At 37.9% G+C, this 18,868-nt stretch overlaps 1 non-coding gene across 1 annotated transcript; it reads left to right on the forward strand.

Moving 5' to 3' along the window:
• The first annotated feature begins 6,533 nt into the window (after window positions 1-6,533).
• On the forward strand, window positions 6,534-6,596 carry LOC130875298 (small nucleolar RNA SNORD42). The gene has a single exon (XR_009057224.1). It is a non-coding gene; the product is annotated as a small nucleolar RNA SNORD42 (small nucleolar RNA).
• Window positions 6,597-18,868: the final 12,272 nt, after the last annotated feature.

Genomic DNA, 18,868 nt, shown 5'->3' on the forward strand with positions numbered 1-18,868 from the left:
GGGCAGTCAGGGTTCCCTGCCCTGTGGAAAGTTCAAGGTCCTCCCCCCTCCATCCAAGTCTAGGAAGGTGAACATCCAAACTGTCTAGACTCCCACAAAGCCAGAACATGAAGTAGGATCAAAACTCCATACCATTGTCCTTGGCCTCTCGTCAGCTCTCATTGTCCGCCATGTTCAGAGAGTCTGGTTTTATCCCATGCTTTTTCAGTCACAGTTCAGCTGGCCTTGGTGAGCTCCCAATAGATCAGCCCCACTGTATCAGTGGGTGGGTGCACCCCTCGTGGTCCTGACTTCCTTGTTCATGTTCTCCCTCCTTCTGCTCCTCATTAGGACCTTGGGAGCTCAGTCCGGTGCTCCAGTGTGGGTCTCTGTCTCTATCTCCATCCATCGCTAGATGAAGGTTCTATGGTGATATGCAAGATATTCATCAGTATGGCTATAGGATAGGTTCATTTCAGGTTCCCTATCCTCAGGTGCCCAAGGAACTAACTGGGGACATTGCCCTGGGCACCTGGTAGCCACTCCAAGTTCAAGTCTCTTGCCAACCCTTAGGTGGCTCCCTTAACTAAGAAATGAGTTTCCCTGCTCCTCTATCCAACTTTCCTTTATCCCCAATCATCCCATTTCCCCCAGTTCCCCTCACCCTCTCCTTCACACTTTTCTCTCCCCATCTCCCCTCACCCCCATCACACCCCACCCCCAAGATTCCAATTTTTTGCCCGACAATCTTGTCTATTTCCCATAGCCAGGAGGATAACTATATGTTTTTCCTTGGGTTTACCCTCTTGTTTAGTTTCTTTAGGATCACAAATTATAGATTCAGTGGCCCCTATCCATGGCTAGAAACCAATTATGAGTGAGTACATCCCATGATCTTCTTTTTGGGTCTGGGTTACCTCACTCAGGATAGTATTTTCTATTTCCATCCATTTGCATGCAAAATTCGAGAAGTCATTGTTTTTTTCCGCAGAGTAGTACTCTAATGTGTATATATTCCACACTTTCTTCATCCATTCTTCCACTGAAGGACATCTAGGTTGCTTCCAGTTCTGGCTATTACAAATAATGCTGCTATGAACATAGTTGAACAAATGCTTTTGTCATATGATAGGGCATCTCTTGGGTATTTTCCCAAGAGTGGTATTGCTGGGTCCAGGGGTAGGTTGATCCCAATTTTTCTGAGAAACCGCCACACTGATTTCCAAAGTGGTTGCACAAGTTTGCAGTCCCACCAGCAATGGATGAGCGTACCCATTCATGAACTTCTTTACTTTGCAAAGCTCCAATCACAGTATTTCAGCTGCTACAAATGCTCTATGATCATGTGAGATGTTAATAGTGAGAGAACCAGACAGACAGTGTGTGAGAAATTCTGGCATTGTTGATTATTTGTCTGTAAATGTAAAACTGATAATCTCAAGGATTCTAACTTACTAATCCCATTAAGTTTAAATCAGCAGGTATGTTCTACTAAGTAACAATAAAGGAAAAGTAAACCAAAATAACTACATGAAAAGAAACTCATTCTGTGGAAATTTCTAGGATCAAATGTGCATTTTAGAAAAGTCTAATAATTAAAGGGTTAAGTATTCTCCTGGCAATTAGGCTCAGCAGTGAAAAGTGATTGCTGAGCCATTTGGACACTCTGTGTTCACTCTCATGTCCAATATGAAGGTTAATGAGGGAATGGACTTTATCAAACTATCCTCTGACCTCCACATATATGCCATAGCATCAGTAAGCCCACACATCTCACACACACACACATGCACACATACACATAGGGAAAATAACAGTGTTCATTACTATAATACATACTATGTACATAATATAATAAAATAACTATTAGAAGTGTAAATAAATTAAACCAAGCAAATTAAATTAAAATTAGACCAGGATAAATAATGAAGGATGTCAATACAAGGAAATGCATGATTCTAAAGATAAGTCACAGAAGTGGTGAATCGGATCAGTACATAAAGGTGCTTGCTGCTAAGTCAGATGAGCTGAGTTCTATCTTTGGGATATTCATATCATAGAAGGAGAGATCTGATTAAGTTTTCCTCTGACATCCATTCACAATCGATGCATATACAAACACACACACACAAATATGTAGTAAAATGAATATTAAAGAAAATCCTATAATATAATGATCAATATGATAAAAATGATAGTTTTTAAAGCAATCAGCCTTTAAAAGCACTCCCTTATTTTTGAGAGTACTAAGGAACTTTCTCAGCACCCACATTGGACAACATACAAACACAATAAGGATTGGAGGCCATCTTCTGGCTTACATATCTTCTGGAACACTTGGCATACACTCACATAGATACACACAAATAAAAACTTAAATGAGATAAATTGTAAACTAAATCAATAATAAAACTGTCCATCAAAAAGACTTGTTCAAACACATGACAACACAGTTTTTAAATTCTATTTTAATGAAAATGTAAATTCTTATAGTGGATAATTTACATGAAAATCCACTTATTAGAGGTGATCTGAAATTTAGCTGAAAATTGCAGAGCAATTAAATGAATTAAATTATGAAAATAATGTATCACTTTCCCAATTTATTGTGAATAAATTGATTTACAATAAGGTATATCAAGCATCTCTGTATTATTGCATAATTAGAATTATTAGATGGTAAATTATAGTTTACATTTATCTAGCACTGTTATTGAAATTTTACACTAAGAATGATTCAGGGGTACATAGGTTTTATAGCTAGGGTGAATCACTTTTACTATGTAGGCAGTGTTAAACTAGAATATAATTCAAATCACCCCAAATCAAATGTAATCATGTATGAGAAGAAATCCAAGTCAGTTCTCCAAAACCAAAAGCACACAAGCTAGTATACTCAGTTGAATTCATAAGTACATCTACATTTTATTGTTTAATCCACTAGTTTTATATTATAGAATCAAAAGAATCACAATATTTGTTGTATCTCATTGCACATGTAAGAAGAAACTTCAAAAAAATAAATACTCTCCTTATTCAAGTCACATGAAATTTGAGTAAAAATTGACAGGGAAGATGCCTTTAAATAAATATTTACACTTTATGAAGCTAAATTTTATTTTCATAAGGAAACAGGGTCAATAAGTACATAGCATTTGTTAAGTTAGGTGTCAGTGCCTACTGTGGGACATTGGTCTTATATCCTGTAATGATCTGTCACTTGTATTGGTTTAATAAAACTCTGATTGGCCAGTAGCCAAGTAGGAAGTATAAGTGGGGTGATACTAAGAGAATTCTGGAAAGAAGAAAGGCTCAGTCTGCAGTTGTCATGCAAGTGCAGAGGAAGCAAGATGAGAATGCCTCACTGATAAAAGGTATGAAGCCACATGACTAACACAGACAAGAATTATTGGTTAAGATGTAACAGTTAGCTACAAATATGCCTAAGCTATTGGCCAAACAGTGTTTTAATTGATACAGTTTTGTGTTATTATTCAGGTCTGGGCAGCTGGGAAACAAATGAACAGTCTCTGTTTACAAATGGCACCCAAAATGGAGCAACGACATTCACATACATTCTGAGAGAACCTGGGAAGGAATTCTAGACACGAAAAAACAGAGTTAAGCACAGTTTCTTGGTAGGAACATTTTCTCAGGTAAGCTCTGTTTGCAAGAAGCAAGAATGTCTCATTTAAGAGAGGCCTTCTGACTCAGCTTTAGCTACAAAACCTTTCCAGCTCTTTTGAGAGGCTCTAACACCAAACACTTAAATGACACTTACCAATAGTCAACAGCAAGCTTCTTGGTGGTGGAAGGAACCTTGAAACTCCATAGAGTTGTGGCTCCTGGCAATACCTCTGCCATGAAGCTAGACTCTCAGAGAGTGAAGGAATGAAGTGGATCCAGCAGTCAAAGCCACAGTTTTAATCCTAGCCACATCACTAAACAAAATTACAGACTCATGTGGTCAGAAAAAAAGAGATATGCAGTAAAAATAGATGGAGATAAAAAAAAAAACACTTAAATAGTTTAGAGTGTGTTTAAATATATATGTAGTCTTGGGAGAAAAAAAGAAAAATAATAAAGTCCTTAAAAAAAGAAGAAAGACTGTAGTAAGGTATGATGTCACACACCTTTATTCACAGCACTTGGCAGGCAGTGGCAAGTGGCTCTCTGTGAGTTCATGGATAATCTAGTCAGTTCTAGGACAAGCAAAGATACACAGATATACCCTGTCATTTAAAAAAAAAGTTAAAATAAAATGAATAGAATTTAAATTAAGCCTTTTAAAGATGGAAAATAGACATAGAATCTGGATACTATATACAATTGTGTTGTCTTTTAATTGTTTGATGGCTGAGAAAGGAGAAAAAGCTGCTAAAACACATTTGATTATAACTGCTGCTGGATTAATCTAACATATATATTTTGAAAATGACATGACTTCAAAATTTAAGTCAAAAGATATGTTACTTTGTAGAAGAGTTTTTGTTGTTTCCACAAGAAACGAGAGGCTGTAGATTCCTTATGGGTTAAGAAAAATCAAGTTTGAACAAGGAAGACCCCCTGAAAAATCTCTGATAGGAATGGATAGTCCAGATGATAAACATTTCAGAGGACCTTGTTGGAGTTTCCTTCTAAAGACTGCTGGCTGAGATGATCAAGCTACAAAGAATATTCCATGCAGGAGTTGACAATAATCCTAAATTTTCTTTAGTCCCCATAAGATTCTCAACACCCTTAATCAGTAGAAAGTAGCCTAGAAAATTACGCCCACATTCTGCCCCAAAATGGATTATACATGTTTGCCTTTGTTTGGAATATTGGATACAAGTTGTTATGGATAATGGTCAGGAAAAAGGCTAAACAAGTAGACAAGAATCAGAGTTCTGGGGCTGGAGAGAGGACTCAGTGGTTAAGAGTATTGTGTGCTCTTCTAAAGGTCCTGAGTTCAATTCCCACCAACCACATGGTGACTCACAACCATCTGTAATGAGGTCTGGTGCCCTCTTCTGGCCTGCAGACAGAATATTGTATACATAATAAATAAATAAATAAATAAATAAATAAATAAATAAAATAGAATCAGAGTTCTTGTTTTGAAAAGAAAAAAAAGGTGGAACTATGGTGGAACACCGGTCTTATACTCTGTAATGACTTGTCACTTTTATAGGTTTCATAAAATGCTGATTGGCCAGTAGTCAGGCAGGAAGTATATATATATAGGCAAGATGACCAGACTAGGAGAATTCTGGAAAAAGAGGAAAGGCTCAGTCTGCAGTTGTAGAGCAGATGCAGCGGAAGCAAGATGAGAATGCCTCACTGATAAAAGGTATCAAGCCATGTGGCTAAAACAGACAAGAATTATGGGTTAACTTCAGATGTAACAGTTAGCTACAAATATGCCTAAGCTATTGGCCAAACCAGATTGTAATTGATACAGTTTCTGTGTTATTATTTGTGTCTAGACAGCCGGGAAATAAACAGTCTCTGCTTACAAGTGCATTCTTTGACTTTCTCTATCAAGGGTGTATGGAATGGGGAGGGGGGGTTGCATTGGACAACCTTCTGCATATCTCAACTGTCTTAAGAAGAAATAGGTCAATTTCAGATATTATCCCAGTAATACCTTGAAGTGATACTTTGCTTTACTTTTCTGACAAAAGTTCATTTGGAGAACATTGGGAAGCAAAAATGCCCATTCTTAATGTCGTAGGCAAATTAAAGCAGTGTGAGATTTTATAACCTTGGAAAATGTTACACATCAAGATTGAATAACAATTTATAAAAAGGGAAATCGGAGGTCATTTTGAATGTTTCCTATCTTGAAATGGTGCTTACTCACTTGACACTTTGGTACAATATTCTCTTTCTCCCTCTTTCCCTGCCCCCCACACCAGATGTAGACAAACACAAATATCACATAAAGTTTATACATGGTCCCACAGAAATGATCTCCCCAGGAATTCTTCTGAATAAGCCACTTTTCCCTAGAAATAAAACATTAAAGGTGAGAAAAAAACAAGCAAATTCTGGGGGAAATGTCTGTAGAACCCAAGCTGTGTCCTTCATCCCAACCCTCTGCTTAGGCTAGCATCCCTCAGTTGCAATGTGAATTGAAGTTGGGTAAAATAATTTAAAAAAAATGAGGATGGTTTGTTCAAGAATAACTGTGCAGCAAGCATAGATAGAAACAGAAGCAGATAGAAGATAGAAAGGAAGAGAGGGAAGAAGGAAGGAAGAGAGGGGGGAGGTAGGGAGGAATGAAGAATTGTATCTATGTCCAAGTTTGAAACACTATGTGTTGCAAAAATATTTTTTTGCTTCCTGATGACAAAGCATAAGAAAAAATATGAAGTGATTCGGTCTCATATTTATCAACAAAGAAAATAAAATAAAACAAACAGAAAACAAAGCAAAGCACAAAATATTATTGTGCCAGCTTCTGGGGCTTGTATGTGTATAAAGAGAAGTATGAAAAAATTGTGATCCAATTTATGTGACAATTTTTGATTGGCATTTTAGATGATTTTTTTTCATCTTAAGAATACATACTGCAAATGATATAAAACTCAAATGTTTGGAAAATAATGACACCAAAGGAACCACTGATGCAGCAGAGGGAGGAGGGGAGGAATGTGGAGGGCTTGGGGGCTGTGAGAGCACTCAACTCTGAGGCTTTCTTCTCCACTCAGAAAAAAAAAACACATTTGTATATGAAAAATGTTTCTTTTTATATGTAACATCTTGGTTTTTTTATTTTGCTTTTCTTTGAATTTGTAAAATATGCAAGCACACTTGCAATGTCTAATCTTCTTGTTGATTTCTCAGCATTTAGAATTGCTTGGATATCCCTGAGTGTGTCTAACAGAATATTGCAGAGGTTAGCTAAACAGGGAGAGGAGCTACCTGTCCTGAAGGGTGGTGACAGCATCCAATAGACTGATATTGAGACTTGTTACAAAGCAGTAGGCTGGGTCTTTCTCTTCTACCCATATGGAACAGGGTGCATGGAGGCTGCACCTCAAGTACTGGTCTTCAGCAGCTTGTGTCCTTCACAATGTTTGGGAGTAGGAGGTAAAAGTTCCAGTAAGTAGATTGTTGGGATCAGCAGCTGACAACTTTTGATGTTACAATTCTTCCGCAGGATGCAACTAAGAGTTACTACTCTTGTGTAGGTCCAGAAAATTGGGAATCAACAGTCAGTAGATGAGAATGATGCTACTATATTCAATCCGGCCTAAGTATCATGATATGTCACCCCTAGCAGTAGCTTTAGTACAGACTTAAGAGGTCAGAATTCTCTAGTCCCTAACAGCAGCAGCTGTTTACAGTCACTGTTTGAGGTTACATTTCCCGAATTCCTTGACACTTGAAAATGTTTGTGTTAGGGTTTTATTTTTTTTTTTTGTTTTTGTTTTTTTTATTATATATTTTTTTTTATTCTTTTTTAATTAAAATTTCCAACTGCTCCCCGTTTCCCATTTCCCTCCCCTCCTCCCACACATTGCCCCCTCCCCCCTCTCCCCTCCCCTATCCCCACTCCTCTTCTCCTCCCCCCAGTCCATTCCCCCTCCCTCTCGCTACTGAAGAGCAGTCCAAATTCCCTGCCCTACAGGAAGACCAAGGTCCTCCCACTTCCATCCAGGCCCAGGAAGGTGAGCATCAAAACAGGCTAAGCTCCCACAAAGCCAGTTCATGTATTAGGATCGAAACCTAGTGCCATTGTCCTTGGCTTCTCATCAGCCTTCATTGTCCGCCATGTTCAGAGAGTCCAGTTTCGACTCTCGGAATGTGGCGGACAATGAGAGCTGACGAGAGGCCAAGGAGAATGGCACAGGAACTTTCATCTGGCGATGGATCGAGAGAGAGACAGAGACCCAATTTGGATCAACCGTCTGAGCTCTTAAGGTCCAAATGAAGAGCAGAAGGAGGGAGAACATGAGCAAGGAAATCAGGACCACGAGGCGTGCACCCACCCACAGTGACAGTGGAACTGATCTATTGGGAGCTCTCCAAGGCCAGCTGGACTGGGACTGAATAAGCATGGGTGTGTTAGGGTTTTAGACGGGAGTCTTAGTACCTACACCAAGAGGCATAAGAGTTCTCTGGAACTCATTAAATAACCAGGGACTACAGTTTATCTTTTCTCTTTCTTTAAGCCTCTGATTCTCCTGTAGTCATAGTTCTCAGCACTCTTTTGCTGGTTCTATTTCTACCATTCTTATTGTCCTTGTGATTCCTGAACTCCCCAGCCACTGTGTCTTTTTTCAGCTTACAGAGGCCAACTTTGAGTCACTGGGCATTTAGTTGTGATGGTTGCATGATTTTCATGGAGCATTCATGGAGATTTCAAAGTGACTTTATATAGCAGTCTTCCAGGCTCCTATTTAAAAATCTTGTTGCTGAAGTAGCCATAACAAGGTTAATTTAAGCATTTGCTAATTAGGGGTCAAACTGCTCCACTCCCCCAACATATTTGCTTGTTTGCAAGAAAATGAAACTCAGAGCAAGTTTTCACAATGCAAACATACAGACCTGATCCTTAACACTAGAGTTGATACTAGGGTGCTTATTTAACACACTCCTATTATGTCAATGTGTTTTTTATCTTTGCTAGAGTGAAAGGGTGAAGAGACAGGAAGCTGTGAAGGAATTCCACTCTCAGCATCTAGGTCATCCATGAATTGGACACCGCTCCTCTGCAACACACCGCTACTGTGTAATGTTTTCCCCAAGCACATGTCACTAAATGACTTTGGCCTGCATTCTCTGAAATCATTGGGTATGATAAATCTTTTCTCCAATTAAATTTGGCATTTGTCTCATCACTATCACACAACATAAGAATAAGAAGCTAATTGTGTACTGACAGATCTTTAAATATATAACATAAATATGTAAATTTTGTTCATTAAAAATTTAGTCTTTATTTATTTATTAAAGATTTCTGCCTTCTCCCTGCCACCACCTCCCATTTCCCTCCTCCTCCCCCATCAAGTCCCCCTCCCTCATCATCCCTAAGAGTAATCCGGATTCCCTGCCCTGTGGGAAGTCCAAGGACCACCCAGCTCCATCCAGGTCTAGTAAGGTGAGCATCCAAACTGCCTAGGCTCCCCCAAAGCCAGTATGTGCAGTAGGATCAAAAACCCATTGCCATTGTTCTTGAGTTCTCAGTAGTCCTCATTGTCTATTATGTTCAGCAAGTCCGGTTTTATCCCATGCTTTTTCAGACCCCTTAATAAATAAATAAAATAAAAATTAAAAAAAAGAATATCTTTAGAATGAAAGAATAATGCCAGAGATGTCTTGATAGCGAGAGCCTCTATGGGGTTAGGGAGAAACCTGGTGTTAGGGAAATTCCCAAGAATCCAAAAGGATGGCCTCAGCTAAGACTCCTAGCAACAGTGGAGAGGGTGCCCGAACTGGCCTTCTCCTGCAAACTATCATCATCATATCATCATAGAGCCTTCATCCAGTAACTGACGGAATCAGAGGCAGATTCACAACCAATCACCAGCCTGAGCTCTGGAAATCCAAAGAGAGGGAGGAGGGAATGTCTGAGCAAGAGAGGTCAAGATCATGAAAAAGAAATCTACAGAGACAGCTGAACCAAAATCGTGGGAACTCATGAACTCTAGACCGACAGCTGTGGAGCCTCCATGGGACCGAACTAGGCCCTCAGCATGTGGGTGACAGTGGTGAAGCTTGGTCTATCTGAGGGGCCCCTGGCAGTAGGATCAGGATAGCTGGTGCAAGAGCTGCCTTGCTGGGGCCCACTCCCTATGGTGGATGCTGTGCTCAGCCTTGACGTCTGGTGGGAGGAGCTTGGTCCTGCCCCAACTTAATGTGCCAGACTTTGTTGACTCCCCATGGGAGCCCTAACTGGTTGGGAGGAGTGAATGGGGGGATAGAGGGGAGGAGTGGGAGGGAGAACTGGGGCTGGAGTCAAGATGAAATTAAAAATAAAAAATAAAAATTAAAAAAACAACAAAAAATTTAGTCTTAATTATTTTCAGGAAATATTTTGTTTCATAGTTTATTCTTATTTATATTTTATTTTATTCTTATTTATACTATATTTCGTTTTTATCTAAAAGCATTTTAATTGCTGTTATTATTTATCTTTAAATAGTCTGAAATTCCAGTCCACACATTTCTATTAAGTCAATAGTTCAGTATAAATTCAAATTACATATGTTTACTTTTGTGAATGAGTATGCATTATGAATGTGCCTTTGTGTGTTTGCATGTGTGAAGGTGTGTACTCGCAATGATTCACTGCTCTGTTTGGTAAAAATACTTAAAATCTGTTCACAAAATTTTGGAAATAAAATAATCTACTAACTTCAGAAGAAAAAAAGTAAAGAAAAAATATAGTGGTATATAATCCCAATGGTGATTAGGAAGAAACAGGTCGATCCCAGGGGTTTACTGGTCAGTCAGCTTAGTCTACTTAAAGTGTGTCATGCCACTGACAGACTTAATGCCAAAAAGACAGGCAGATGGCTCCTACTGACAACAGTTATTTTCATGTGGGATTCTAAACCTAAAGTTTGATCACCCCTACACACATTTGTACCAACACCCATGAATATGTGTATGTATGTGCACACAAGCAGACACTCAGGTCTGCATTCCACAGCTCAAAGCAATTAAGAGGTTGAAGAAGCCTTTATAGTTTAATCACATAAAAAGAAAGAAAATGGGCAAGCAACAGCCCTGGTATACCATCTATTTGTTTCTGTCACTATTCTGGAGTTCTGTATTCTCCTGTAACCTGAAAATTCATCAATTTTAGTTACTACCTTAATAATAATAGCTAAGTTTTACTGATTATGGATGATTATTATTTTACTGATTATTTCATTGCAGGGTCCCTGAAAAGTAGGTAATATTGAATCTATTTTTATAATAAAGAAAGATAAAAATGATGCAATAGAAGGACAGCCTCAGCTTGTAAACCCATCATCAATACAGCCTCTAATGTCTTACTGTGAAAGTATCATCTCAAATGGAAGCCTTTCTTTTTTCTTTCCTATTAAAAACTTTTAAGCAATATTTAAGAAAAAATGAAAAATATACAATATTTTTTCATCCTGCAATGAGTTTATCTTGGTCCATATAATTCTATGAATCACATTCATTTCTGGAAGGAATGTCTTACCTCTTATATTTGAGTGGGATGCCAACAACTCTATCAAAATTTTGAAGTTGCTACAGAATTAATAATGTGGCAATCATGTCCTTTGCTCCTGACTTTAAGTAAGTCAGTGTATGAAGCATAGTTAGTGCATACACAGCTGTAAGTTTGATCCTGAGTGCTGTTAAAATAAAACAGAATAAGAAATTATTAGTAAAAATAGATTCAATAATTCTGAAGACAACATTGCCTCTTATTCTCTTCTTCTGAGGCCCAACCTGACAGTTATTTTCATGTGGGATTCTCCTCTGTATGCTGTGAATAAAGAAGCTGCATTGGCCTATGCCTGTGCAGCATAGAGGTAAACAGGAAAACTAAATTAAATGCTGGGAGAAAGAAAGTAGAATCTAGTAGTCACCATGTAGCTGCTGAAGGAGACATATGCCAGAACCTTACTGGTAGGCCACAGCCTGTGGTAAAATATGAAGTGATAGAAATGGGTTAATTTAAGATGTAAGAGTTAGTTAATAAGAAGCCTGAGCTAGTACACCAAACAATGTTGCAATTAGTATAGTTTCTATGTGGTTATTTGGGTCTGGATGGCCAGGAAATAAACGAGCAGTCTCCACTTACAATATTTCCCTCGAGTGTATTCCTGTGGTGGCATTGTACTCACAGAGGCAAACTAAATGACATCTGGGTTCATTGATTGTTACAGGGTTGTGTAGGCCATGACTTGTCCTCCAAATATTTGATATATAGCCCCATATAATAATAAAAAAAAGAGTCACAGATTCTTTTCTTTCTACTTTTAGCTTCAAAATTTTTGAGTAAGAGAAAGAGAGATTTGGAAGAATTGCTCAAGTCAACCATGAGATTAGAATCATAAAGAGTCAAGGCCTTCTCTCTCAGAGTATTTGAGAAAGGCCAGAAACCAGTTATCTTCCTTGCACAAAAAAAGTATAGAAGTAAATGGACCAATTTTTTTATTTGTAGGGCTCATAGAATAAAATCAACTGACCAGAATGGCGTTATAGCCTAGTGAAACTCTGTGTCAGTTCATGATTCATTGGAAAATTGCTAGCACAGATTTTAGACAGCTGCAAGTTGTTTGAGTTTATAGAAAGGGGGGGTGTTATTTTACTATCTCCAACAACATCATATATAAATAATAGTCATCAAAATATTCATTTTTTTCTTTCTTATCTACTTTCTTTTTCCATGCTCAAGCTCTTGCTTTGTTTTGACAGCACTCAGATTCCAAACTCCAGCCTTGTAAACACTAAGTACGCTCCACACACTGCCCTGTCTCAACAAGGCAGGTTGTTACACAGGACCAAGACCAACATTTCCAAACACTTTCAGCACTACCACCCATTCTCTGGACTGATCTCCTAACTCATTAGAGACACTTGTGTAAGACCAGTCACTGATGTGGAGACCACACTGTTCATTTAGTGTTCTAGAGTAGACAAGTTATGTAAAAACACTGTTCAAACAAGACACCATCTAGTAGAGAAGTACTTTTATCCTTATGTAATAAGAATGTCTCCTGTAAGCAGAGTAACATTGACAAGTCCTGTTGATTTGTCAACCCAGTGAAATTATATAATTTATTAGAATTAATTCAGATTTATGTATTAAATCTTAAGATATAAATGCACAGGAAATATTGAACTGGTATAAGAGGTCCTTCTGTTTATGTGTTGCATTCATTGGTTGAATAAAGAAACTGCCTTGGCCTTTTGCTAGGTCAGTACATAGGTAGGCATGGAGAAGATAGAACTGAATGCTGGTAAGAAGGGCAGACTGGCAGATGCCATGGATCTCCTGTCTGAGACAGACACTGGTTAAAATCTTGCTGGTATGCCACAGTCATGTGGCAATACACAGATTACAGAAATGGGTTAAATTAAGATCTAAAAATTAGCCAGTGAGAAGATAGAGCTAATGGGCCAAGCAGTGTTTAAATGAATACAGTTTCTGTGTGATTATTTCAGGTGTAAGATAGCTGGGCAGCTGGGATGACAAGCAGCCCGCTCCTCCTATTATAGAATGGCACCCACCTGGACAACTGCATCCACATAAGACCTGAGAGAACTTGGGAAGTAATTCTAGACAGAAAAGAATAAAGAATGGCTTCTTGGTAGCAGCAATTTTTTGGATCTGCTCTGCTTGCTAGGGGAAAGTGCTCTCATTTAAGGGAGGCTTTCTGATTCAGCTTTAACTGCAAATCCCTGCAGCTCTTTAAGAGGTCCTGCCACAAAACATTTAAATGGTGTTAATGAAAAGCTGACTACATGATTTTGGTTTTCAGCCATAGCAGGAAAAAAAGCTGCAATGTTTTAAATTGCTAGATTTCTGGGACATCCTGCCAGGGAAATCTCTGACTCTTTCAGGCAGGCAGTCAAACTACAGAGCATTTGGGTGTGGTTTGTGAGCACACTGCTGCAACTTGCTTGCTGGCAGGGACAATGAAATGCCATCTCATTGTGACAATAAACATGGCTACAGCTGGTACCACTGCCATGAGTCTGGAATCTCATAAAGCTAAAGAATGGGCTGGATCAAGTCGTCAAAGCCATGGCTTTAATCCTACCCATATTGCTTAGCAAATTAAAGACTCATATAGTCAGAAAAAGAGAGATATATGTTAAGAGAGATTCAAAGACAAAGAAAATCTCTAAATGTTTTACAGTGTGTTAAAAATATAAGCAGGCTAAAGGTTAAAGTCCTTAAAATAAAAAAGAAAGAGAGTAGTTGGGTGTGGTGGTACACACGTTTAACCCCAATGCTTGAGAGGCAGAGAGACCTCTGCAAGTTCAAGGTGTGGTGGAACACACCTTTAATCCCAATGCTTGAGAGGCAGAGAGACGTCTGCAAGTTCAAGGTATGGTGGAATACACCATTAATCCCAATGTTTGGAAGGCAGATGCAGAGAGACCTCTGTGAATTTAAGTTGTAGTGGTGCATACCTTTAATCCCAGCACTTGGGAGGCAGAGGCAGGTGGATCTCTGTGAGTTCTAAGATAGCCTGGTCTATAGAGCGAATTCCAGGACAGCCAAAGATATACAGAGAAACTGTCTCAAAAATTAAAAGTAAAAACTAAAGAAGTAGAGGTTAAAGTGAAGCCACATAAACATGGAAAATACACAGAGAATCTGGATACTGTATGCTATTATGCTCTCTTTGAATTATTTGAATGCTGAGGAAGGAGCAACAGCTGCTAAGAGATATTTGTTTATAAATGCTGCTGAATTAATCCAAGATAGATATTTTGAAAATTCTTTAACTTCAAAATTGAAGTCAAAATGTACATAACTTTGGAGAAGAAATGAGACACTGTAAATTCATTCTGAGTTAAGAATAATCAGGTTTGAGCAAGGAAGATCATCTGAAAAAATTCCAGTAGGAACAGATGTCAGAATTCTACATCCAGAACAAATTTAAGACTGCTGCCTGAGATGATCAAGACTCACAGGATACTCCAGTTGGAACTTGATCATAATTCTAAATTTTCTTTAGGTCCCCATAAGATTATCAGTGCCCCCAACCAGGAGGAAGTAGCCTGGAATACTATGCCTACATTCCCAAAAAATGGACTATGGATATTTTTCTTTAAATAAAAAGAGGGGGAAGTGGTGCTGGACAATTCTATATTCTGTCAATCATGTTTTAAATAAATGCTGATTGGTCAGTAGCCAGGCAGGAGATACTGGCAGGACAACCAGACAGGAAGTAGAGGTGGAACAATGAGAACAGGAGTATTCTGGGAAGAAGGAAGCTTTCTCCCCAGTACTGTCCAGACACAGAAGAAGTAAGATGCGACCTGCTCTGCTGAAAAATATAGTGAACCATGTGGCTAACATAGATAAGAATAATGGGTCAATATATGTTACAAGAGTTAATAAGAAGGTTGAGCTAATGGGCCAATCAGTTTATATCTACTGTAGATCTCTGTGTTATTTTCTTTGGAACTAAATGACTGGGGAACTGGGCAGACAGAAATCTTGACATATATTTTAAATTTAAAAGTGTACATATATTTATGAGAGAGATTTTTCTAGAATAAATGTGTTTCTTTTGTGTGTCTGTGTACATGAATGCATGTTGACAATGAAATGTTTTCTTCAGCTCTTCACCTTATTTTTTGAAACAGGGTATCTCCCTGAACCTAGAGTTTATCAAGTTGTTGAATGGGACAGTGAGAGCACACAGTCTGCTTGCTTATATTTCTTCTTCTTCAGAGGTTAAGGTGTGAGCCATGACACTCAGCTTTTATGTTAATGCTGCGAATACAGGGACAAATTCTTATCCTTATGAGGGAAGTCATTTACCTGGCCCCAAAATACATTTACCATTGAATTACAGGAGAATTTTTAAGTCACAAAAATTGCATAATTATATTGAAATTCTGAGTAATCTTCAATGACATAGGCATAGAAGAGAAAGCTTTGGTAGAATGGTTTTCTGTTATGATATTTGAATATAAAATCTGTATAGAGGATGGGGAAATATTCAATCTGTAAAGTCTTTGCTTTTAAGTAAGTCCCAACTTTGGCCCAATAGAACACCATAAAAAGTCTGATGCAGAGTCATGTGCATATAACTCCAGAACTAGGAAAATGGAAACAGGACGATGCTGGTCTGAGGTCCATGTTCAGTGACGTATTCTGTCTCAAAAATTGTAATAAATAAAAGATGGAGAAGTGATTGAAAAAGACACAGGATTTTGGCTTCTGACTTTAATATATATGAGCACACATATACACAAACAGAAACAGGAAAATCTTCATAACATATATAAAATATACACTACGAAGAGAACATTGTATCCCTCTTCATAATTCTAATGAGGACTTAAAATTGATTATAGCTGATTTCATTAAATATAAGTATAATTAAATATAAGTTTATAATAGCATTTAAATGGTTTTTTTTCACTCAAGACAGGCTTTCTATGTGTTGCTTACCTTGACTGTCCTGGAACTAGCTCTGTTGACTAGGCTGACCTTAAACTCAGAGAAATATACCTGCTCCTGCCTTCCTAGTATTAGATTAAAGGCATGTGCCATCACCACTCACCTTTTAATTTTATCTTTTTATAATAAAGTTATTTTTTATAATCTAGTTTTAAAAAGCATAATTAAATGTTTTTCTTCATTTTCCTTTTAAATCCCTGTCGTATTTTTAATTCTCAGGGAGTTGGTAACCACACACGTGCTTTCCTGACCTCCCCTCCCCTGTCCTGTCTTCCTTCATCCTTTCTTTCTGTCCAACAGTCTTCCAGCATACCTGCCTTCTTTCATGTTTGTCTGCAGCTGTGTTTATATTTGTTCCTACAGATAAATGGATGTGATAGCCAGAACTGCTATTCCTGAAAGTTGTTCATCTTATTTTTGAGACAGATTGTCTCACTGGGACCTGAACCTCAGTGGTTCTAGGCTGGCTCTCCTACAAGTTTTAGGAGTATCTTGTCTGACCCTTCTTCATGCTTGGATTACAAGAATAAGTTGCTACACAGCATGGCATCCATCTTCTTAAGTTAGTGCTGTGGATTGAAGTCTGAAGTCTGCTGCTTTAGAGCATAATATTTCCCCACTGAACAAGCTTCTGATATTTGTTCTTCAGAAAGCAGGTTAAAGGATAACTTTTAATTTTTCTGTTGGTTTCAAGAATCCATTATCCAGATGCATATGGATAAATAATGTACTGTGTAGAATACAATACATTATTACTTAACATTACTTGGTATTTATTCTTGTTGCATGCTATTTATAGTTACCTGAAATGGGATTATCTATGAATAAAGGAGATTGCTTAGGTTTATGGCTCTGGAAACTTGAGATGCCCATGCAGAGGTCCTACTTATGCTTACCTGCTGGAAAAATCATAATACAGAAGGACAAGCAGACACCTGTGTGAGATGTCTGGATTCCAACAGTGATGAGCTAAGTCAGGTCCCTGTCATTACAATGTGCTTGGCTGTGGACAAATCCAATCCTAAGAAGACACTCAGGAATGATACTACTAATGTTAACAGGAATCTGCTGTAATGTCCCAAGAAGTTCTTCAACGGTGCATTTGCCCACAAGACCTTAGTGAAAAATGAAGTGTTAGTTTGAAACTTGGATGCAAGTCCTATTAAACAAATCAGCTGCCAGACAGAGAACAGCTTTGTACGCTGTTTTATTTATCCTTTGTATCTTCTTCACAGTTATAGAAATGACTCCTTTCTTATCCTCAGTGGCCATTAACCTCAGTGTTTTCTCATCCTACCACTTAGCTTTCTTTCCTTTCCTTTTTTTTAGAGGTAGGATCTCATGTACCTGAGCTTGACCTCAAAAGTCCTATGTAGTTGATGATGAGCTTGAATTGCTGATTCTTCTGCCTCTACCCCAAAGTATTGGTACTAGAGGCTTACATCACCATAACCAATTTTATGCGGTGCTGGAGACTACCTCAGAATTCTATGCTTACTAGCCAGGTTCTGTCAGATGAGCTATTCTTCTGCTGATTTTCAATAAGCGTACTCAGTAAATGCAAACATTTTCAAAATAATTTCATATTTATGAGCATATATCATGCACATTTCAACCTAAGAGAAGATTTAACTATGACCTCAATTGAACTTCTATTGGTGCACTGTTCCTGGTCTTGCAGCATCTGTTCTTTCAAGCTGTGGTAATATTTTCATTAGATTTCCAGACTGGCCTAACAGGGGACTCAAGAAGTGTTGGAATTTATGCCTCTACTTTTATAGTACCTCTTGAAATATCAATTCTAAACCTATTTTATGAAATACATCAACTTTATATACAACTTGACAGATTCATTATTTGAAAATAAATGCTGAGGATACATTGATATCACATAAACCACCAAGGATGCAAGTTCCAGAGAGTCATAAAGTCATTATCTAAAACTTGGATGATTATTCAGGAGAGATATTTTAAATGTTCTGGTAACTTCATTAGAAAAAAACACAAAACCATCACTATCGGCACTTCTTATACATCATTTAGAATGTAAATTCTATAAAATTAGTACAATATTGTACATTATGCCTCTGTTTATATATCTATTATCTACCCACCTATGATAAATTCATGGCATATGTTTAGGTAGATTCATAAATGATAGAGATAGATAGGCAGACAGACAGACAGACGGAAAGATGGTGCTGAGAAAATTAGATGTTTGCTTGTAGAAGAATGAAATTAGATCTGTACTTCTCACCCTGCACAAAAAAATCAATTCTAAGTGAACCAAAGACCTTCTTATTAAGACCTGATGAGAGGAGTGTGCTGGAGGAAAACTTGTGGAAAATACTTCAAGATATATGCACAAACAAGAGCAATATGACAAGTCTCATAGCAAGTACTCCAGTAGCTGACAAATTGGATTGCATGAAAATAAAATGCTTGTGAACTTCAAAGGAGACAATCACCAGAGTGAATCACCATAGAGAATGGGAGAACATCTCTTTAGATATTTATTGCACAAGGCAATTAATATAATTGAATGACAAAACCCCACTCTACCAATCATTCAAAGGCCTAGTGAACTGAATATATAATTCTCAAAAGATAAAAAAGGGGGGATTTCTAAAGGAATGGCCCAGCAGTTAAGAGCAATATCTGATTTTACAATTTCCATCATTCAACTGGCAGCTCACAATCATCTGTAAATCCATTTCCAGGTGACCTTTCACAGTGTTCTGGAACTCATTGGCACCAGACAAG

Source organism: Chionomys nivalis, chromosome 5 (genome assembly GCF_950005125.1).
Source record: "Chionomys nivalis chromosome 5, mChiNiv1.1, whole genome shotgun sequence".
Taxonomy (NCBI): domain Eukaryota; kingdom Metazoa; phylum Chordata; class Mammalia; order Rodentia; family Cricetidae; genus Chionomys; species Chionomys nivalis.